This window comes from Protopterus annectens, chromosome 14.part0, assembly GCF_019279795.1.
Source record: "Protopterus annectens isolate FY-2018-M chromosome 14.part0, PAN1.0, whole genome shotgun sequence".
In the NCBI taxonomy this organism is placed as follows: Eukaryota; Metazoa; Chordata; order Ceratodontiformes; family Protopteridae; genus Protopterus; species Protopterus annectens.
Genome location: NC_056748.1, coordinates 113,758,501 through 113,783,842, shown reverse-complemented (window position 1 = coordinate 113,783,842; position 25,342 = coordinate 113,758,501).

The following is a 25,342-nucleotide window of genomic DNA, read 5'->3' as shown; positions in this document are numbered from 1 at the left end:
TAATGCCAAGAAATGTGTAGTTATCCCCTTTGGAAAAAAACATGCACCCATGAATTACCACATAGGTAACAGTACACTAAACACCGAAAGTGTGATGAAAGACTTAGGGACACAGGGGGGCAGTGGTCTCACCTTCGATAAAGACATCGCCACAACAGTCAGGAAATTCTTTGATGTAGCACACTTCATCACTAAGGCTTTTCATCTAGAAAAAAGGAGGTCATTGTCCCACTGTACTCATCCCTCATTAGACCCATTACAGAGTACAACACCTCATTTGTATGTACCTCACAAGACAACTGCAACAGCTGGAAAGGCCACATAAATACCTCACTAAAAGTATCACAGGCCTAAAGCAGATGACCATCTAAAAAAACTCCAGCTATACTCTGTGGCATATTGTCTACTCAGAAGCAATCTCTGCTTAACATACAAGGCCATGTCAAACCCTGAGCTGATGGACATGCTTCACTTAAAGAAATCCCAATCCCTCAGAGCCACACGCTCCAGGGATATAAACCTTGTCATCACAATGAACAAAACATGCAGGAGGGATAGGTTCCTGACCCAGAGACTCCCCATACTCTGCAATAGACTGCCCATACATGTCAAGCAGAGTGCCTCCTTGGCCGTCTTCAAAAGGAACCTTGACGACTGGATGAGAGATAGGAAATTCACCCCAGGGATCACATCAGTCACCCTGACAGACAGGGGTCCAGGGAAGTAAATATTGTGGGAAGAAATATCCGGGGAATTGTTTGGCTAGGCTTGTGTAGGCCCTAGGGCCGATAGCCTAGTACCAACCTATTAACCTATGTATGATATTACAGCAGAGATAAGGGAAGAATGACCGGAATATGAAGACAACACAGAGCTGCATTTCTGCAAACATATTCATAAATACTTGCATGATCACTCATTGACTAAATATGTAACCATACATGTACAACCAAATGAAAGTGTCCAACATATCTCTCAACCTCTTAGAGCAAGAAATCTGGACAAAGCCATGTGCAATGGGGAGACAATGGCCCAAAAATGGGGACAATTTTTAAATATTGTTCTTACAAACTTTTTGCATTAGCATGAATTTTATGAAGGGTATGAAGTCTGAATGTCACATTTCTGTCATTATTTTCTGGCTTCAGTCCTCAAAGATTTGGCAATGATTTGCCAGAAAACAGCAATTTCATGAGCAACAGGCCAAAAACATGAGGCAAAATATTTGGACATTCTGCAAAAATCTGTACAGTTGAGAGGTATGATGTCCAGCTGTATGAAATGTGAATTGCTTATATGACATGATTTGATTGGTGTTCCAAAGCTGTGACTGTGTCAAACAGGGATAACCTACTACAACTCTGTTTTGTAAGTGCAATAGTTTAATGATTCAAATCCAGAGCTGTACCTTTCTTTCACTTTTTTCATATCTTTTCTGTTTTTTTTTTGTTTTATTTTTTGGCTTTACCATTTGTGCTGCATGTGGCTTAGTGCAAAAACGATTAACTGCCTAAAAGTTGAATAATGTCAGTTGCCTTATGAAGCAAAAACATGCTCAGTGGCATGGAGTAGCAGTCAGGAACATGGATGGTAATGACTGCAGAAGTTCCAGCTGTTAGCCGTCTCTGTGGCACAAGGTGTAAATTTGTTGATCAAAAAAAGAGACAGCATAGGTAAAGTGGAATTGGAGTCCCACCGTAGATATTTTTACTGAGGAGGGGTCATAATGAGCATTTACACAAGGAATATATGTTAGCTATTGCCTTTTCCATTTGTTTACTGCCTACCTGTGTGCAACCATAGTTCATTACTTAAAAAAAGTGAAAAATTAACTTTGGCTTGCCTTCCTTTGTGCAAACTTGCTCAGCTGTGATATGAGGCTGTCCTCACTCTAGACAGTACTGAGTGTGGAAAATACACCTGCTGCCTATCTTTCCCAGTGGCACCAGGTGTAAATGCAATGAGCGCATGGTGACTACACAGGTGAGCCAGGGTTCTAATTCAGCACATTGCACTTTTTAGTAAGGATGTCACACTGTAATTTCTCACAAAACTGTGATTATAAAGATAATATGACATATCAGCAGCTATGTGTAGCAGGTTGCTTGAGCATATACATGCGTTTGTTTTATCATATTTATTATATAAGTGGTTACCATGACGATGATGATTATCTAATAAAACATGTGGTTGTTTTATCATATTTATTATATAAGTGGATTACCATGACGGTGATGATTATCTAATAAAACATGTGGTTGTTTTATCATATTTATTATATAAGTGGATTACCATGACGATGATGATTATCTAATAAAACATGTGGTTGTTTTATCATATTTATTATATAAGTGGATTACCATGACGATGATGATTATCTAATAAAACATGTGGTTGTTTTATCATATTTATTATATAAGTGGTTACCATGGCGATGATGATTATCTAATAAAACATGTGGTTGCATATCTCTGATGGACACAATCATTTACTGACAATCATCTACACCCTCCCATAACCTAAGTATAAATGTAAAACAGAATATATTGTGAGGTATGTACCACAAAACCCAACTCTATGCCTAAAGTAATGCATGTCTATCCATTTCCAGTACATTATCAGACAATGGTCCTGTATCACACATGAGAATGCATAAGCTATGACCTTGGAATGTCATATACATACAAGCTTAATTGAAGTACATCACCAATCACTCTATAAATTGTATCTGGGATGACCATAATTAGCAAACACTTCTTTTGTGACAATGAGGAATAATCACCTATGTGGAAATGTATGCATTTACTTTTTTATATAGGTTTGACTCTCACATTATACAAATCACTTTTGACAGTGGTAAGTACCCACAAAATCTGTGTCAAGTCATCCCACTGATTCGTCTAAAGTCATGGCTTAAAAGCCAAGTCATTTAGCATTTCAGAGTTGACCGTTGGACAAAGTGTGACAAGGTATAGCATTACACATGCCATAAATTAATGCCAAATGTCACATCATCATTACTGTTTTATCAGCTTCTTTCCTCTTTATTTGGCAATGGTTCTATTCACTTACCATAAGTTAATCTCTAGTATCTCTAAAAGCATATATGCAATATCTGCATATTGTAAGGATTACTATTTCAAGCTATGCTTATAACAATTCACAATCATTTCTGGGATTGGGAAGAGTCTTCAGCTATTATAATAATAGAAGTATATTTATTGTAATAAAGCATGAAAGTGACATATAATGGTTTTAATAATCTCTTTTCTTTTCTGTCTCACCCCACCCCTTATTGGTCTTGCTCTCCCTTTTTGTGGGTGTGTGTTAACTGGAAACATAATGTTCTGATGTCATACCTGTCCGCCAACAAACCAAATGCTTTTCAGCACAGGGAGGTAGGTCAACTGCTGTAGCTCAGCCTGCCAACCCAACACCCCGCACATCTGGGCTCAACCTGGCAGTATTACCTACGTAGACCCTGCACTACCTGGCCAGTCCACAACAGGTAATATTGCCTGAGCTGCTGGTACTCTGATACCCTCTGGGAATATTGGTGGAGACAATGATTATGTCACCTGACAAGAGCTGCCAGAGATGGTGCATGATGTCATGTAAACTGGCCTCAGTGCCCTCACCAACTCCCTTTCGAAGTTGGTCATTAAAATTGAAAAGAGACTCCCATATCAAGCAGTCTCACAGGGAACTGAGAAAGTGGACAGTGATGATAGTTCTGAGGATGAAGACTAGATTCGCATTGTTCCAACTCTTGACTGGTATGTGCCTCTGATATTCCCTCCCTGTCCCCAGTCATGTTGTCCCCCATCTTTTGTGTCCATCACCATCCCTGTGTCTGTCTTGTTTGCCCTGTTTGTCTACACCTGCTTCCTTACCTACCCTATCTAGCTAACCCTCACATTCCTATGTCCCTTTTCCAAAATTCCTCTCTTCTTGAAGTACAAAAAAAAAATGGCACCGGTTCCTCAATAAAAAAATTGTCTCATTCATAGCTCTCCATTTTGCTATGTGTCTTTTCTACGCACTTGATTTGGTCCAATTGGCTATAAAACATTATTGCAATATCAGCACTCATCTGTGTTATGATGACAGTCCAAATTCTTCAAATTTTCTTTACATGTTCACATTACAGTGTTAAAGAAATGGATATTTTATGGTCTTTCCTAATTCTGTTCTGCAATTTCCTTTATTACTTCCCCTATGTTCTTCCCCCTGCTTGCCCCCCCCCATTTCACCACTTTCTTATCAACCCCATTTTCACACCTTTAATCTGGTCTAAAAATAGAATCACGCACCACAGACATGGCCAGAAATGGCCCATAAGAAAACATTCACTTTTTGTCCTCTGCATTTGTGTGGCATTTAGCATTATGCACCAATGCTGAGGAGCGGTGAATGGCTCTATATGTCCTATGACAAAACCTTGTGGGTTTTGCCATCGGCCGCACTAGTACAGTTATCTCTGCATAATACTGCTTAAAACTGCACTAGACAAACAGAGTTAAAGCAGACTAAAGGAACTACTTTGAAACAGTTACTCTAACAGTTCTTTAGACTGCTGAATGTAATAAAATGCAACTTTCTATGTGCAGAGTTGTCATAAATCACTTGAATGAAGCAATTTTTGCCCCTATCATTAAGGGTTTGATTCCAGATGAATTTCACATAATTTCTTAGTATGCTGTAATATGTGTATGATATATTTTATAACCCACACCTTTACATTTGCCACAGTTATGAGTTGTCTTTGACATACACTGTATAATGTCTAAAAAAAGAATATTTGAAGTGACATCTATTCCCATAACTATCACATATTTATCCAACCTTGTTCTGTCTGTCATAAACATGTTGTCCCTCTCCTAACCCTCAGCTAATAACCAACAAAACCGAGAATGTCTTGAATAAGAAGACTAATAACTAAAAAAAGCTCAAGATAGTCCAAACCCACTGTGGGCTAAAAAAAAATCAAAAGCCAAATAAGCAAACTGGAAACTCTTCATTAACATACGTTAAGTGCTTTCATCCATTGTTACGGGACTTCATCAGAATGTATTTTGATAAAAAATAAAACAATCAATTTAAATAATTGTGCGCGGAGAACCTAACCCTTCTTTACCCCTGTGTCAGTCACTTCATGTTACACAGCATGGCAGCTTAATAATGAGAACAGACCAAAAACATGTGCATGAATGTTACATTACAACAAGACTGTAATGTGCATGTCCATATCTCCGTGTATTCACCCCTTCACTCCCATCCCTCTTTAGTGTGGGTATCTATTAGGCAGATGGATGTAAAGGTCATCCCATGGTTACTACATACTGTCATGACTCTGTTGATGGATAATGCAAACATGTTACCTTCTTTCAATGGGCGATCAGTTCTCCTGCATTGTGTAAGATTTCAAAATCTGCTGTTGGATTCCCTTCATGTCATGTTCAGATGATGATTCATTGAATGTGAAGTGGAAACTGTCCTTACTGTGAAGAATCATAATGTACAAGCTTTTCAGGATATTTGGTCCTACACAAATAGTTAACATATCTGTTGAGTCATGATAATAATTTCAAAAGATGTATCACCCTTTGACATTTCTACAAAGCTGCACACACAATTAACTTGTGATTTGCAGTGAGGCCTGCAAAACAGGTACTAGGTGTACAAGTGTATTGAGGTAGGCATTGCTGATAACATTTGGGAAAGACATGTACTTTAATGTAGCCATCGGTTGTCACATTTGTAGTCCTGATCACATTTACTTGCTAATGCCTTTGTGACACCATTTGTAAAACAAAAATACAGGAAAAGATTTTTTAATAAAGAGTGTTATTTACTGAGTCACTCTAAAAAGTGAAAAATATGAAAGAGGAATGAAAACTTTGCAAAAGAATCACAGACAAGCTGATTTCAGAAAAGCATTCAAGGCTGGTTTTGCTGATTCTGTTATTGAGGTAGCAGAAGTCGCAGGGATCAACAAAACCAACCTTAAATGCATTTCTTAAATCAGCTTCTCTGCGTTTCTTTTGCAACTTTTCACTTTTCTTCCTTATATTTCACTTTTTAGAGCAACTTAATAAAAAGCATTCTTTATTATAAAAATCGTTTTTTTATATATTTTTTTTACTTTTTAGTTTTTAAGTAAAATATAGCAGCTCTTCTGTAATTATCTATACAGAATTACTGTTGTATTTTACTAAAAACTAAAAAGTAAAAGTGTGGTTGAGGAATGCAGGTTTTAAGTGAAAAACAACAGTAATTCTGTATTTATGTAGATTTATTAGAATCCTCAATGCATCTTCATTGTCTTGCCTATTCACCACTGTGAGCTGCCCAGGGTGCTGAAGTGCTGTGTATTGCTTAATGAACTCTGGCTTACCTGTGCTCTTATCAGGAGCTAACTACTCATACAACTGTGCCACAGAGAAAGCTATGCAGCTTCCACTCTCACTACTGTCCAGAGTGCTGATGGCCATGCATAGACACTGTCTGTTTATAAGAAGGACGAGTACAACTTTAAATTTTTCAAAATTTTCCTTAAGCAGAGAACCACTCATCACTGAACAGTGCACACATGGGGGAAGGCAATGTCCACAGTTATTTATGTAATAAAACTTTGGCTCTAACATTTCAAAGACAGACTATAGCATGACAATCATAGTAGCTGCCAGCAGTTTCTCCCATAACATGTAGTGTAAGTTGCATCATGAGTCCAAGCTGAATTCATGAAATGTGAATCACGCATGTGTGAACACCAGTTTCTTGATGATACACTTTGTGAAGAGGTGTTAAGCATGCCTTACTGTGGTTAGTGGGCTGTTGTCTTCCATTACAGGGAAAGGAATTCCTAAACACAAGAGAAGGTCAGTGACACATGTGCTTTATTGAACACACACACATGCTTTCTGATATTCATGTGTGCCCTGGAGCAATGCACTTGCAAATGATATACCAGTGCTTGGGCAATTGTCAAGCAGACTACAGAAATACAGAGCATAACTGCATTGTTGCATTTGCTATGGGTTTATATTGACATTGTATATTGGTCATTCACGATCCTAACACATTGATATTGTCAGTAAAGTCTATTAATGTGGACATCACTTCATCTGAATATGAAGACACATACCTCCATTCTTACAGTACTGGTGTTTCCAAGGTGTGTGTGTATGTCTGTGTGTGTCTGTGTATGTGTGTGTGTGTGTGTCTATGTGCGTTTCTCTGTGTGTGTGTGTGTGTATGTGTGTGTGTGTGTGTGTGTGTGTGTGTGTGTGTGTGTGTGTGTGTGTGTGTGTGTGTGTGTGTGTCATCTAAACACCACCCTGAGAAACAGGTACATGTACGGCTTAATTCTGCAATATGCAATCATGACACTTTCTTTCACCTAGGTTACCAGGATGTGTCTAAATGTATTTTTGAAAATTGCAATCATACAATCATATCACCAGTCATGTCTCTGTGCACAACTCTCATAACAGTATATGATACCTGCAACATTATGATGATGTCATCTTCTATAAAGATCACTGCAACAGTAATAAAATCAGATGTCAGCGATCATGCAAATGTTAAGTATTGTGTTCTCCAGCTTGTGTAACTAGTTAGGTAAGAGACTGAATCTCACAACACTTAACATGTATGTGTCTATGTCTGAGTGTGTGTGTAGTCAGAAGAGCTTGACTCCAGGTCCTGATGCCCTCACTCAAGTATCATTCAGAAAATACTTTTACTCTGGAACATAACTTCACAGCAATTTCATACAACCCTCTCAAAACCATCTTCTCACCATACACTGATGATGTCATCCCTTATGAAGTACACTCTGACAGTGTTAAAGTCAGACTCTTGCCGTGGAGTTAGTGTTAAGTACTGTGTTCCCTAGCTTATTTAACTAGAGAGGCAAGGGATCTAATATTGCAGTAGTCAAGGTGTGTGTGTGTGTGTGTGTGTGTGTGTGTGTGTGTGTGTGTGTGTGTGTGTGTGTGTGTGTGTGTGTGTGTGTGTGTTCAGCTATCAGTCTGGAGGCAATTTTACACTGGGATATGAGCCCACATCTGTGTCACACAGTCCTCCAAAAATCTTCTCAACATACCCTGATGATGCCATCCCCTATAAAGTGCACTTTGGCAGATGTCTGTGCTGGTGCAAGCATTGGTCACTGTGATCTGTAGCTTGTTTAAATAGATAGATAAGGTTTTTAATCTCACAGCAGTCAACCTGATTGTGTATTCTTTCAAATATCCACCTGGAGACCATTTTGAACCTGGATGTGACTCCACACCTATATCATACAATCCTCCCGACATCTTTTTCTCAGCATACACTGATGATGTCAACCTCTATGAAGTGTATTCTGAGACTGTTAAAGTCAGACATCTGTAGAGGTGCTAGTCCTATGCTGAATTTAATCCAACTTGTAAACCCATACAGGTCTTGTGCTGGAATCTGACATCAATCCATTGGTATGTGTATGTGTGGTTAATGGTATATTACAGTCATTTTATGATGTTTTGAATCTCTTTTCATTTGACTGTCACTCAGGAGAACATTTTACATAGACCATGAATCCAACACCCCTGTTCTCTCTGCACACAGAATATCTGCCCACAGAACATCCTTTCTGCAGAATACTGAGGATGTCATCATCTCAAAGATACATGCACACAGTGTGAAGCAGATCCCCTATATTACCCTGTGCAAGCCATCTTCAAACCACTGGATGTGTCACTGCTAATTCTGTTATAGGGTCGTGCACATGTTACATATGGACAGAGGCAGCCTGTAATAAAATCAAGCACATGCACATATAGACACAACCACCCACTATCTTCCATCACATAGCGATAGCAATTTTAGTTTAAATGGTATAATTATGGCTAGGATTTTATGTACTCTTCACCGTTAGCCTCCTAATGCCTCATACCCCTCTGGAGATTGCACATATCAATGTTGTTGTCATCCATATGTGCTATATTGAAGAGGTGGTGTGCTGTAACCCTACAAAAGGTATTCCAATCTGTGATTTGAGCTTTTGTATTGATGACTGCTGCCGCCATTTGGCTACATGTTCCTCACATAACAGCTGTAGTAATATGCTTCCTGAAGACTGTTGACATGGGATGATGCTATGTATATTGTTGCCTTACTAAGGCATATGTTCTTGTAGTGGAGTATATTAACATTATACACAGTTCTCATTCAACCATCAGAGTGACAGCTACAGTATGGCACAGGTGTGCATGTGCATACCTAGCATCTGGAAATGTTATCTGACATAGCAATATTATGTCATACTGATTACATGGGTACATACACCTGGATTCATCCACATGTTGTAATGATGTTATATACGCAAACATATGACATGTTTAGATTCACTTGCAACCTTAGGGAATTCATTGCAAGTACAATTGTGTTGCTATTCACAAGAATTAGTCAAGTTTTTCACAGAAACATTGTGGGACTTTCTGCATGTGTGCCATTAACATTTCTGCATGAAACTCATCTACCTAAGTTGAAATGGGTCCGTATATGGTGTCAGGGCCCTCACCAACAATTTTCCACTGATATACATATAGGCATATGATGTGATGTAATGACATTAAATAGGTTGAGTTGCATGAATGTGTAAACAGTTCCACTGTATTGTATGTGATTCATATCCATGTTGTATTTGGAGGTGATGTCACAAACCATTTTGAAACCACATCTGAAATCTTAAGGGGTATACCCAGCTATGTGCAGAGCTGATTGTGGATGGCACCACACCTACTCAACCACAGTAAATAGACAACCTGCTAGCTGACCTGTTTTGAGCAAACTTCAACCTCTGTCCCCACCGGTCATCACCCAAAGTATACCAGCCACCATTCCTTAGCCTATTATATCAAGGGAGCAGATCACCTTTGCACTCTCTAATGCTAAACAACACAGCATCAATGGGCTCTGACAACATCCCAGGTTGCCTTTTAAATAACTTCAAACCTGACTTAGCAGACCTACTTAGATCTCTATCTAAACACCACTTCAAAACAGGCTATGTACCAGTAGAATGGTGTACAGCAACATTCATCTTCTTTACAAGGGGGAAACCGTCAACATAGGAACTATAGCCACATAAGCCTGAATAGCCTCATCAGTAAAGCTATGAAAATAATCAACATCAGCCTTATTAACAAGGACAAAGTACTGTCCCAGCTCTGGAACCAATACAGTTTGGATTCATTATAGGTAGAGCATGTCTGTTAAATCTGGTTGACTAGAAGGTCACCAAGGCTGTGGATGAAGGAAAGACTGTATATCCCACCTAACTTGACCTGAGCAAAACATTGGATACAATCCCCTACTCAGGTATTATAAAAACCTTTCTCAAGTGGTCATGAACCCCTATGTGTCCACGTAGATAGCCAAATGGCTCACCGACAAGACAGTCACCAGAAGCATTCCACAGGTCTCTGTACTAGGCCCTTTCCTACTTGATATTTATTTATCAGAAGTCAGTGCAAATGTAGACAGTCTTTGTCTGACAGCAAATTGTGGTTAATCACAGAATCCTTAAATGATACTGATATATTGCAGAAAGGATTAATGCACACAAATGATTGCTGGCAGAATCATGGAGAGAAAATAAATGCAAAAAAAAAAATCATAATTATTCCCTTTTGGAAAGCACCCCACCTAATTACAGGATGGATGCCCCCCCCCCCAAGAGTAAACCCAATGGTACATATTGTGGTTACTTAGGTTGACACAAATCTGAACTCTGACCACCATCTGTTTGAAGTGGTGAGAAAGTCCTTCTGTGTGGCACAACTAATAAGTAAAGGCATGGCATCCAGATCAAAGGGCATTATAACTCCATTGTACTTAGCCCTCTTCACACTAATAATTGATTACAATGCACCCTTTTGTATGCACCTCACCAGACATCTGCAACAGCTGGAGTGAATCCACAGTTTCCTCACCAGGAAGGTACAAGTTATAAAAAACAAGTCCTAGGTAGAAAGATTAACTCATTCACTTCAATGGAGCTCAGGAAGTTTGCACTGTAACTTCCAATGGATGGAGCCTAAGCTTTTTCACATAATCAAAGTATGTCCTCACATTTCAAACAAATGTTCATATCAATGGAACCATAGAGATTATGAAAGAATTATAAATGGCAAACCATTCAGCACAAACAATATTTATAGTGGCAGTATTTTTTAGGTTCTAGGTCTTAAGCCAAATTTTATATGTCACAGTAAACAATGTAACTATTACATTTGTTAAGATTTTTTTTAATAACTTAACAATATCTCAGCAACCAGTCAAGTTACACACATACTGTCAGCAGCATTTTATTCATCTAACTGAGAGATTTCATATGAGTCTAAGGAGTTCTATCTGTGTTACTTGGTTGTTGAGATATTTAAAAATGTGAAAATTATAGCTATATAAATTAATATCATAAAAACAGCAGTTAATATCTATTTAACTGCATAGACAGAGGTCAAACATTAATGCAGTCGAGTTTGCTATTGTGTAAGCTTTAAGATGAAATATTTTAAAATCTTGTACACAGCATGGTTTTGCAATTATTGATGCAAATATGAGCAAGCGATATTTGATGCCTAGACGTTTCAGTTGGAATTAACTGCAGATGCACCTGGAGGCCTTATTCAGATATAATGAGTTAAAAGCCCTATCACTGTATTCTGTCTCCTACAGAATACTAAGGACTGCTTTGTGTCTGACCTACAGGGTGGTGTTTAGTCAGGCCCTGATGGAAATGTTACACATTCGTAAAACAAACTGTAAGAAGGTCACTCATTCTAATGATCTTAACCTAGCCTCTGACATACATAGATCCTTTTGGAGAGATAGATACATCTCTCAGAGACTACCCCTTCTCTGGAATAAGCTTCCCACTCACGTAAAGCAAAGCCCTTCACTAACCCTATTCAAGCAAGCACAATGTAGATAAATGGATATGTAATTGTAAATTTAATCCTGGGGTGGTGTTCATGTACCTCAAGGATGAGGCACTCGTTATTACATGCGATAGCGTAGAGTCATATCGCTGTGAACTTCATTCACCTAGCTATTGAAAACTGTTAAACTTGTGTTAAATCTGGCTGAGCTTGTATGTGCCCTATGAACCTATGAATATGTGAAGTGCAATTATATTCTAGGTACAGCTATACTGTCACTGTACCATGTCATGGAGATATGAGTACATCACATCAACATTACCACTTGATACTTTGCATGAACTCATATGGATGTATGTCAGGATTTCATGGCAGAATAACATTTTGACTGGCTATGCCAGGGGACAGTGATTGTGGGGACATGTCTTGAGGTTTGAAATGTACATACAGAGTGCGCCCCATGTATTGTTTGGTATGTGTACAATATTAGAGTGACAACTTCCTTGATCACTGACACTAGACTTTGTACTGCTGTACTTTCTGTGCACATGGACATAGTTAATGCATTGGCATCATTCTCACATGCAGCTATGCCATTCATTATAATGGATAGCTTCTTAATTCACACATTAATTGCAGATGCTTCAGATGATATCCAATGGTGTTGCATGTGTCAGATGCATACAATACCCAGCTGTGAGTAGGGAATCGACTCATAATGCTGTGCTGTTTGTATATGCTGTTCTCCATATGGCCAAAATACTTATGTAAGCCAGGGATTTGGCACAGTGAGCTCCCACACATCTGGTAAGCCATATGGAACTATTCTTTGGGATGTACACCCATTAGATTTATACAGTGCAGACTTCCCTTCAAGGTGTTCTACAAGAAGCATGTGTGAAATGTCTTTCTGTATTGCACCCAATAAATACACAGCTAATTGACAACATTGCTGGCATGGGTTTCATTCTTGCAGGTGGTAATTGTGGCTTATGTGTCATGAAAACCTATCAACTAGCCATGATTAGCCCTGATTTGATGTCTACTTTTAATACTGTCCATATTTTTGGAGAAGGGGTGGTGAAATCCACTTTTAGAATACTGACAATCATTACAGCTGGATATGTCTGTTCCTGGAGAATATGTATAATAAGTTACACTCCCATATTCTGTCAATGCCACAGGTTAACAGTCATATTATAAAAGTGTCATTGATTGTGCCTCTTTCTGTCTACATTTGTCTAGGAGTCTGTTGTTGTGTGTCCCTGATTGCTTGAGAGTTATGGTAACATGTCAGTCATATTCAAGTATGTCATTTTGAAGTTCTTCTGTGTATGGATATACCCCTATTGTATATACGATCCTTGCTAAATGTCTTCTCTAGTGAGCATGTCAGTGATGTTTATATCACAACCATTCACCTCCATTGGTAAGTAAACCTATGTGACCATCAAGGATGTACTATAATGTGTGTTTATATCGTAATATACTTGATCTGGAGGTATAAACCACAGTACATGCTATGCTATCTACATATGTACTTAATGATATGCTACTAAGCTGTGCTGGAGGTGTACATACATTGATATATCCTGCTTTTCATCAGTGCACTTTCTCCACCCAGTGTATGCTTCCTTGTATTTTCCCTTCATGTTCAACCCCTCTCCATTTTTTTACTGTACATTACACTGAGTACAATGTACTGTAAACAAAATTATAAACTGCACTAAGTGCACTTTTCTTTACTGTGTTACTACTGCCGGTATTGCAGTATTTTTACACTTGGTAGTCATTGTGGCTTTCTGCGCAATCTTGCCAAGCTGGCCATGAAACTGTGCATCTGTACTTGTAAATGCAAAAAGCAGCATGAATATGTGACTGTCACTGCTGGTCCTCACATTAACATGTCACGTGAAGCCTACACGGAGTTCATTGAAGCCCCAGGGCAGTTTATTCGGCTCTGGCTAAGGCTTTTCATTCATTTCAACATTCTGCTTTCATTGATATACTCATTACAAAAGATATGAATGCGTTTGTAAACAGCCGTGTTATAAGTCGATCGGTATGTTGGAAAAGCAGAGTTAATATTAAGAATAAACTTTCAAAATATTTGTCCATTAAATGTGGTGCTCCCTGGGATCAGTTTTTGGGCCTCTGCAGTTTGGTTTCCTAATGAGTGATTTCACAACATCTAAACAAATTTGAGTAAATTTGCAGACAATTTAAAGGTTAGAGGCATAATAACTAATTCAGTAGATTATCAGTATTTGCAAAATTATCTGGATAGGTTAACCACATAGGTACAGCAAAATGGTATGAAATTAAACAAGAACAAATGTTTTGTTCTAGAGTTTGGTGTTACCAATAATTGTTATCCATAGACCCTGGATAATTGTATTTGTTTTTCAGTTAAACAATTTAAGGATTATGTGTAATTGTTGATTCATCTTTTGCCTTTGACTCTCATCTAAATTGTGTTGTTAGGAAATGTTATGGACAAATAATGACTATTTTTAGCACTTTCACTTATAGGGATAAGGCTGTTATGGTTAAGTTATTTTTTTATGCCAATATTCTCCCTATGATTGAATATTTTGGTTCCTTTTATGTTTTGGTGATGTTACTGCTGGCTAAGCTTGGGCGTGTTCAAAAACATTTACCAGACATATAGTTGCATGTGATTCCTTATCATATATAAAGAGTTCACAACGTATCACCATATTCAAAACATTTACCAGACATATAGTTGCATGTGATTCCTTATCATATATAAAAAGACTTGACAACGTATCACCATATTCAATAGTTTATTGGCCGGTTTAATTGTGGTGTAGAAGGGCACTAAGGATGAGTTTTTTTCTGCAATGTTAGGAGTTGGCTTTATAAAATCATGGTTTAAATACTAGGAATAATAATGTATTAGTTCATTTATCTAATGTCAATTCCAAACTGATGTCTTTCTTTTTCTAATTTTAGGGCCAGTACATTATGGAATACTCTACCTATAGATATCAGGTATGCAGTTTATTAATGTTTAAGTGTTGATTAGACACATGATTTAAGGAGTTGCTATATAAAGCAGGCTCTAAATTAAAGCAAGCCATTAAATGGCCTTCTTAGGCCTTGATCTATTCATAGGTGAATACTAGGCTAGTTGTCCTGAAGGGGCATTTTAAGCCTAGGTAGTAAATCAAGATCAGAATCAAACCCTGCACCTTATGTTTATAAGGAGAAGTCGTTAACCGTTATGCTACCAAACCCTCATCACCACATCATTGAACATATTGATCATGTGTTCAATGATTGCACTGAGGTGCTTGTTCTACAGACTATACATTACAGGTTGTCAACAATGACCATGCTAACTCTATCCATAGAAATAACCATAGAACATTTAGCTGGTATTCACTCTAATATTATTACTAGAAAAAAAAAACAGTGAGTTTGAGGTTTGCATGTTGCACATCTGACAGTAGATGTGGTGTAGAGAGCTAATGGCATGAACTGTACAGCCTTGGGTACAAGGTTTGATGCTGCCAACCCACATTTGCCTACTAAATGACCTTGAGCAAATCACCTATGCAGACATTGCTACTGGATCACCCTTGAAGTGGAATGTGTGGCTGTGGTCCTACCTGGCTAATGACTATATATTATAATGAGAGTGACATGGGAATCATAAAATTGACATGACTGCAATGTTCCTATTATGCCAGTCCAGCATCTGTGAAGCCATACACTTCCTTCCTCTTTAACTCTCTCTCTCCCTTCTCCCCATATTGTCAACATATAATCCTGTCAAAAAAAATACCTAAACGCAAAACATGTGTTAGTACAAATGGGTCATACAACCAATATTGTATTTATTTATTTTTTAATTGCTTGCTGTGTAATACTTGGCATTGAGCAACATCAGTGGTCATCAATGGGTAGAGAACAATATCAGTTTTCATCCTATGGCAAAAATGAATAAAATCCCTATGTACGCACTAAAAACTTGCCATCAATCATGCACCAGAGCCATAACTGTCAATCTCTTAGCACAAGAAATCTGGACAAAGTTCGACATAATGTGTGTGTGTGTGTGGGGGGGGGGGGGGCAGAGGGCCAAAAATTGGAACAGATTTTAAATATTGCTCTTATAAACTTAGAAAGTGACTAGAATAACAGGATTTTGCTAGCAATCATTTTCTGAAGGATATGAAATTTAAAACTCAAATGTATTGTGCTATTTAGTGACTTTAAGTCTCAGAACATCCCAGTGATTTGCCAGAAAAAAACACAAATTTTATGAGTAACAGACCAAAAATATGAGGCAAAAATCTGGACATTCTGCAAAATTCTGGACTGTTGAGAGGTGTCATCGCTTTGCACCATTACATGTCACTTAACAGATCTAACATAAAAAACAAAAATCAGAATAATGTAAGATAATTACATTCTCTGATACAGCTTCCATGGCTCAGTTTACTAATGATGTTAAACCTCCATTTGAAAGTAATGCATGCATGGTTCTAATCTACAGAAGGTGGGATGCTTTTGTTTAATGCTTTTTCCAGTCTTTGTGTATACTCCAATACAGTGATATCTCTTCAACAGTTTTTCTGTGAGCTTCTGTGTTGACTGCACTGAGAGTGAGCTATGCATGGGTTTGAATTCCATCATGTGAATTACTTTTACAGTGGTGTCCACTGTTGAAATTTATATTATTTACACGTATCCTGTGAAAAAATATATGGCATGCATTAGTAATGCTCTGCTTAGTGACTTTTACAATGTTGCAAACTCAAAATAAACACAACACTCAGATGCAAAGGGCTGATAGATTACCACTTAAATATTTATGCTCCTGCAGTCATGTGCAATATGTGACATAGAGCACAGTGAAAGGCACAAGTTGGTAAGGATAAATGACATTTACCACTCCAAGGAGAAACTGTTGGGAAACCTGTCATTTCCTCTAATAAAATGATGACTATTGTGATATTAACATTAAGGAGTAACAGAAAGAAATTATGATATAAACACGGGGTGACATGATGTTATGTGCTCTAACACCAATGTCATTTAACACCACCTATGTGTCGTTATAGTGCATTTGTGATATGATGTCATAAGTCTGTTGAACATTGCTCAGTATGCATTTTCCTTACAGCTGGCAGAATCCCTAGAAAAAGTTAATTTGTGGTTGTAAAGGTGATAAATGATAGCAGGAAGGAGGTGGACAGAGGTTCAAATCCCAGTCAATACAAAATATAAACAGTGGTCATGATGGTTATGAAAAACTATTTCTTGCATCAATTTTGTCATTTGCACACATTCTGAAATTTACAAATATCAATGTTAATGTTATAGATATGCCATGAATAATGCCACAAATAACCGTGTTAATCTGGAGTCACCAGTGAGCATGTAATCTCATCAGGAAACAGATGTTGGTAGGACTGCCATATTTCACACCTTAAAGTATCACTACAGCCAGAATAGCACAGTACATGCATCAGATTTTGTTGGCCATCTATCACATAAATTTGCTCCACCCCATTTATTATTGTTGTGCGAAGGATGTGAAAAGTGAGATTTGTTTTGAGTGCCAAATCAGTGCATTTTTCTTGATAACTTCAAAGGAAAGAGTCATGGCTATCAAAGGGGAAGGTAGTTCTCCTCCTAGACAAAAGACGTGGCATGCGTAATAGAAAAAAAAATCTTTTGATCCCTAAGCATTACAGCTAGAGGCTCATGCAGGGAAGCTATACCAGTTCTCAGAACATTGCTGTGGCTTGGAATAGGTTCACCGAGGCTGTCAGCTGTGCAACTGGCATCCCACACATGGGGGAACAGAGCTGTCATCATTATAGTGACATCAAGGGATGAAATCATGACTTCCTTGGCCATTGGGAGGAGGAAGCTTGGGCAGTACTGTAAGTGTTATATAAATTGTGTGTCCGCACTACCCAATATTGCATGGCACCTTGCACATTTTTATTATTCTCTGTCTGTCTTTGTAGCTTCTGAAGGCAATAAAAGGAATCAGGAGATATACAAGGACTGACTGGATCACCTAAGAGAGTGCTGGTATACATGCAGGTCAATTTTTAAAAACATATTTTTTTACATAGTAACAGGTAACAACTGTAAGACTGGTAACGTACATTTATACACCAAGGTGACATCTACCATTATTGGCAGTCAATAAAATAGTATAATTGTGTAAACAAAGATTGTTGATTCTGCACAGTACTGTCAGCCAGGCAAGTAAATCATCAGGTTAAGTCTAAGTACTGTGAAGGCGTAATGATTCTTGAAGGTTCAATCTGTACCACTGCAGAAAGACAAGGATTGGATATTATTAGTGTCGATTTTTAAATATCTTATCACTGTAATGTGAATGGAAAACATGTTAAAAAACTCAGGTGTGCTATAGTGGGAATGTTTTATACAGGATTGACTGTATATGATGCCATAAAATCACTGCTGCATGTCCAACTCTCCCTTTGTCCATTATTTGTTGTAACCTGTTAATTCATCAAAATGTCAGTTACTGCAATAATGTCAATTTACACTGACGCAGCAAAAATAAAGGAGATAGTAATGCCAATCTACACAGCAATTAACACTCATGTGCAAAGGTGAAAACAACTGTTATCTCACGACCATCACCTGCAGAGGTGGAGAAGTTTATCTTCATGTTAACTGTTGGTTGCATTGATGACTGTTATTATGGTTGGGAATTGAGTCAAACCCATTACTGCATTTTTATGATATAGTAATGGCATAAATGTAATATTTCATATTACTTATAGTAGTACAATGTTAAATAATTGAAGCAGTTCAAATCTTATAATGAATGTGTATCTTATGTTGTGCTTATAATTCTCCATCACTATAAAGTATGACTTGGAAAAATATTTGGGAACACTGTTGTCAGTACTGTGTTTATGTCACATCCCCCATCCTATTTCACAGAAACGCTCTCTCTTTTTTTTCTATTTTTTCATTTTCTTTCTCCATTTTGGTTTATATTATATGCAGCAGCACAGACACATGGACCGACCACTCCTGCATGGCATGTTGTCCCCCAACAATTGACAGCAGCAGTGCCAACACTAGCATCACCACTAGAGGTGCCATCCACATTTGGGCTGCAGCCTGGTAGGGGTGCCTCCATTCTTCCTGCACTATCTGTACCTCCTGCACCCCCATGGCTGATGGTATCCACCAGGAACAGTGCCAGTGGAGTTTGTGATTATGACATCTGGAGCTGGCAGAGCTTGTTGGGGGGATTCTTAAGGGGAGGCACAATTCCCACTAAGTCTAATAAAGTGTATATCCAGATGTCTGATTGGGACTCTTACCTGCACAGCTCTGCCTGCAGTCACTGAGGCAGGACACGTTGGTGACATGTCCCAGGGTGAGAAGTAATTTCCCTCTTTTTCTAAGCTGGTAGGCTCTGCATCTCAATACATCCCATCCTATACCTATACCTTGTGCTGCCTCTTTCCCTTCTCTAAACTGCTAACCCTGTCAGTCCTGCCTGCTATGTCCTGCAGCCTAGTCTGCACACTTATCCTCTGCCACCCCTGATTTCCTTCTCCAACTTTCTTCTTTCTCAGAAATAAAAAAGCACCTGTCCTACAAAAAATAATGTACCACACATAGCCACATTGCCTGTGTGTATGTATGTCTATTACACTGCTGATTTTATCTATTTGGTCAAGTTCATAGGTTCATAGGTTCATAGGTTTATACTAGGCTATCTACCCTAAGGCATTTATAAGCCTAGCCCAAATTTTTGTGGCTTACGCCACCCCTTATATGAAAAAATACTGTGCCCATTAGTTTGTTGTGCCTCTGTCCAGCAGTGACACAGAGATGATTCCCTGGATAAACCTACGATCTCCCATCCACAGGTCAAGATTTCTCTTGAACAGAGCCAGCGAGGTGCTCTGCCTCACATGGATCGGGATTTTATTCCACAGCATAGGGAGTCTCTGAGTGATAAGTACTATCTTCATAGAATGTGTTGTGTACATGCACCAGACGTACGTCTTTTAAATTTGGGAAGAAACTGGAGCACCCAGAGGAAACCTGCACAAATGCAGGTAGGACATGCAGACTCCACACAGAAGGCTCTCCAACCAAGAACTGAACCAGAGAACCTCTTGTTGTGAGGCTACAACACTACCGCTGCACCACTGCATGGATATATACATCAGCATTATTTGTTTAACAAGAAGTTGAGAGATATGGCACTATCCCACCTCCATCCTGTTCATTCTTGAATTATTCACTTACGGTCCTACCCTCTGCTTGCTCCATGTTTTCATCTCTGTTTTATCATCTCATTTCCCACCTTTCATCTGGCCAAACAACAGATGAGCATACCAAACAGATGATCATACATGGTTAATTCACAAGAATATCTGCTCTGGTACTTACCTATTGTGTGATGCTTGGCATTGAACAGCACAGCTTACAGCTACTTCTCATCCTATAGGAAAAACAAAGAAAATTCCTATGCATGTGCTAAGACTTTCCCTTTGGTTGCACACCTGAGATGAACACCATTGCGCATTATTAAGCAACTCTGACTAATAAAAGTGAAGTAATTTGAGTCTGTCTTCTGTAGCTGCTTTAATGGCTCAATATGTAAATGATGTGAGGAGTCCATTCTAGTTTAATTAGCGCATGGTTCTAAGCCAGCGAGGGTGGAATATTATTTCACATTTTTGTCTAAATCTTTCATTATTGTAAGGTGGGTGTTCCACAGTCTGTACTTCACATCTTGCCACCAATATCCATGCTAACCCAAACCATAGAAAGTTTTTGTCAGTATTGACCATAATATTTTTAGTAGGAAAAATAGAGATTGAGGTTTGCCTTTTGGTACATCTTAAAATACAGTTGATGCTAGCAGCTACTGTTGTGACCTGCAGTTGTGACCTGCAGTCCCTGTGATATATGGTTCGATTCTCTCAGTTCACAGACACCGACTCTCTGACCTTGAGCAAGTTACTTAACCAGACATTTCTCTTAGATCACCCTTGAAAAGGGTCTATATGTCCATGGCCAACCTGCTAAATAAATGTTTACAATTATTATTACAGTGTCTTTGGACCATAAGACTTACGTGACTGCAATGGTCTTATTATGCCGCCTCAACATCTTTGCAACCATCTGCTTCCTTCCCCTTAACACCTCTGCTGTATCTTTCTATTTCCAACATATAATCTATTGCAAAATACATAAACACAAGAATACATAGCCACAAATGGGTTAAACAACCAATTGTTTCTCTTTTTTTATTTTGTTAAAGCATCCATTGCACAATGGTTGGCACTGAGCAGCACCACTGGTCATCAAGCAGCGCAGCTTATTGCTATTTAATGTCCTATGGGCAAAAAAAGAAAATCCTATGCACATTTTAAGGTGCCACCATTGTAGAAGCAACTGAGCTTGTCATCAGTACATGTCAGTAAGCCATTCTGACAGAATGAAATTAATGTCACTTGCCTCTGCCATTTGGATATGTGCTCATGGATCAAAGTATAAATGATATGGGAGTCCATTCCACTGCACTTTGTGCAGTGTTGTATGTCACTGGAAGTGGGATTGCCTTACATTTTTCTTCTCATTCAAAAGCCGTCTGCTATTGATCAGGTAAAATTAAACCAGACTTACAGACTGATATCAATGAATGCAATATTGGCATAATTTGTATTTATGCCTTGATAGCCTGTAGATGTTATACACTTATAATGAACACACACAAAGATACTGACTGGCAGCACTGCATACGTCACTGATATTCTCATTTCCCTGCTGTGTATTTTGCAGTACTGCTAGACACATACATAGTTTGTTACCATGAAATTTCATCTGAAGTAACACGTTTATCACATCAAGCACATTGACAGCAGAGTTGTAATAGTGAAACAAAGTATGCTTTCTATGTTTACCATTGTGTGATGCTTTGCATTGAGCAGCCTATCTATTCATGTTCAGGAAACCATAGGTGCCAGTTAATGCCCTATGGTGAAAGATGAAGAAAAAAATTGTCTGCTACACTAATGATAAGCTGACAGTTGCATGAATGAGCTTAGCGTTGATGCACAAAAGAAAGCACTAGTGATATACTCACGAGTGTGCAACTATTATAAATGTAACAGCTTCCATGTACACCTAATGTGGTGTTCACATTGTCAGTCAAAATGTGGTGGGTTGTGATCTATTGAGTACTTCTGTCTGCTTAACATTTCTCATTCACTCCACCCAAATGCATACTGTCTGACAAATGTATAACTTGTTCTGTGGCTTAGTGAACAGGTGTGATGTGAGAAATTTGACATTGCTGTGAAACTTTCACAGGTGGAGGGTTTTATTCTACTCCCTTTTAAACCATGGCCATATTCACTTACACACACACACACACACACACACACACACACACACACACACACACACACACACAAGTGCACACATGCACATGCGCATGCACGCACGCACATGCACAAACGCGCACATGTACGCATGCATGCACACACACGCACGCACACACACACACACACACACACACACACACACACACACACACACACACACACACACACACACACACACAGTCTCACTGGTGATGACATCCCCTCAAATATGAGCTTTCTGACAACTGTTATGTAACTTTTTCTGTAGTGCCAGTAGTTAATGTATACTTTAAGAGAGTGTGAGTTAAGCAGGCAGTGGTTCAAACTCCTGTGAGGTGTAAGTTCTATCAATGTGTAAAAATACAAATGGTGACATGAAAAGATTAGGTTAGTGAGCAGATGTGATCTTAGAAATTCTAGTTGGTTGTGACACTTTCAAAAGCATAGGGTTTGTATCCCCCAAACTGTCATATACCCTTTTATCTATAACCATATTAATTTACAAACATTGGTGATGGTATCCTCTTAAATATGTGCTTTCTGACAGCTGTTGTATAAATTCCTCTGTGGCATCAGGAGTTAATACATAAGTCAATCAAATACCAGTTAGGTAGGCCACAGTTCAAATTCAATGAGGTGTACATTCTATTAATGTGTAAAAAACAATTGGAGATATGTCAGTTTCACAGGGCTCATTTGTCAGTCTTCCATATGTTGTACTTTCTTCAAATGTGTGTTTTCAAACATCTGTTGTATATGTAGTTCTGTGCCATCAGTGGCTAGTATACTAGTCAAAATAATGTGAATTTGGTAGGCAGGGGTTCAAATTTAGTCTGGTGTATGTTGTGTTAAAGGGTGAAATAATTGTTGAGGTACAATACTGAATTAGTGAATACATGTGCTGTGACAAATTCTACTTGTATGATATACTTTCTCAGGTGGAGGATTTTGATCCCCAAGTCTTTTACTCACTCTTAACCATAGCCATATTCATTCATATACATTGTTTATGACATTCCTTCAAAAGTGTTTCAATGACAAGCTTTACATAACTTGTTCTGTAGTATCATTAGCCAACACACAAATCAAGGGATGGTCAGCAGAAAGGATTCAAAGTGACAATGGTTTGACATGTGGAATGGTGACAGTCATCATTATCATGTGGTAATAATGCCATATAAATGTAAAATGTGTAATGTGATAAGATCATCTGACAGATTCTGTGTCACACTATAAAAATGCATGCCAATACATTACCTGATATCACCTATTTCATTTGCATGCCTTTCTAGCACCCTATTCTAGTGAATATATTCTTGGAAAAGACAGGCATTTGCGCACAGCTCTGCAGATTTTGCTTATGCTATCACGTCTTTCCCTGGAATGTACTTTTCTGCCACCTCTTTCATGACTACTCCATTAACATTTTTTGCTAATACCCTATTCTGGTGAACATATATTTGGACAATGGCAGGAGTTTGCAGGTAGGTCTACACATTTTCTTTACCCTGAGATCAACTGTCCTATTTCCTATACCTATGATATTCCAATCACCTTTGCTCCCATTGCTTTTGTGGCATACCGTGCAACTACAGGGGTCTACAGCACATATTCACGACACAGGTAGGGGGTATATTTTATCCATGAGTGTTTCTCTTTTAGTGCTGCAATCTGTTTAATTCCCCTCTCTGTAAGCTATCCTGCCAAAAGTGTGTACATTATGTAAGAAACTTTGGCATTGTCTCATGTGATGCATTTATCTGGATTCTTTTGCCTTTGATGAGATGGTCATATTTGTGGCCATAATGGTTTACGTTATGTATTCATTGATTTGTACATTGATGTGTAATGTGTTGTAGAGAACTTGTACCAAGGCTGATTCACTAGCTACCCTTGCTAAAGCAGTTATATGACAAATTGTATTTTGGGATTTCTGGGTTAGTTTTCCTTGAGGTGACCAAAACCAGAAAAAAAGAGGAAATACAACTCCAAACCAACAATCAACGAAACAAAAAAGTGTTGCTGGAAAACACACTCCACAAACCACGAATAACATAGTTCTGAGTGTTTCTGTGGAATAAAGAGCTATTTTATTTGTGGTTCATGGAGTGTGTTTTTCAGCAGCACCTTTCCTTAAGTTGAGTTACTTGCTCTTTTTTTATTGTGATCTGCACATGTCATGCATTTCAGAGTTTTTTTTTATGACACCTTCAATATGATGTCTACAATATCTCGCCTTTACAGTACAATGAGGATGTAGTAGTGTGCGGTATTAATTCAATGAGGATGTAGTAGCGTGCGGTATTAATTCAATGAGGATGTAGTAGTGTGCGGTATTAATTCAATGAGGATGTAGTAGTGTGCGGTATTAATTCAATGAGGATGTAGTAGTGTGCGATATTAATTCAATGAGGATGTAGTAGTGTGTGGTATTAATTCAATGAGGATGTAGTAGTGTGCGGTATTAATTCATTGAGGATGTAGTAGTGTGCGGTATTAATTCAATGAGGATGTAGTAGTCTGCGGTATTAATTCAATGAGGATGTAGTAGTGTGCGGTATTAATTCAATGAGGATGTAGTAGTGTACGGTATTAATTCAATGAGGATGTAGTAGTGTGCGGTATTAATTCAATGAGGATGTAATAGTGTGCGGTATTAATTGCAGCAGTAACACACTTTGGCAGAAAGATTCTTTAATTACCTTTACCACAGAATGAATGCATGGCTAACACTACCTGTTGTTGTCAGGTATGGTGCATGTTGTTGTAGCACATTGCTGTATTACTTTTTAATACAATATCTCCTGGCTATACTTCAAAGTATATTGAAATGGCTGTATTGTCTTACGTTTCTTTATGTTGTTCCTTTCTATGTAATGTTTTGTTATGTTACTCACTTTGAACTTTACTGTGCACCCTCTCCATAACTTCTTTTGCTGACCTCCCCTCCAGTCCAGTGTCTGTGTTCACTTGCCTTTCCATTGCTCATAT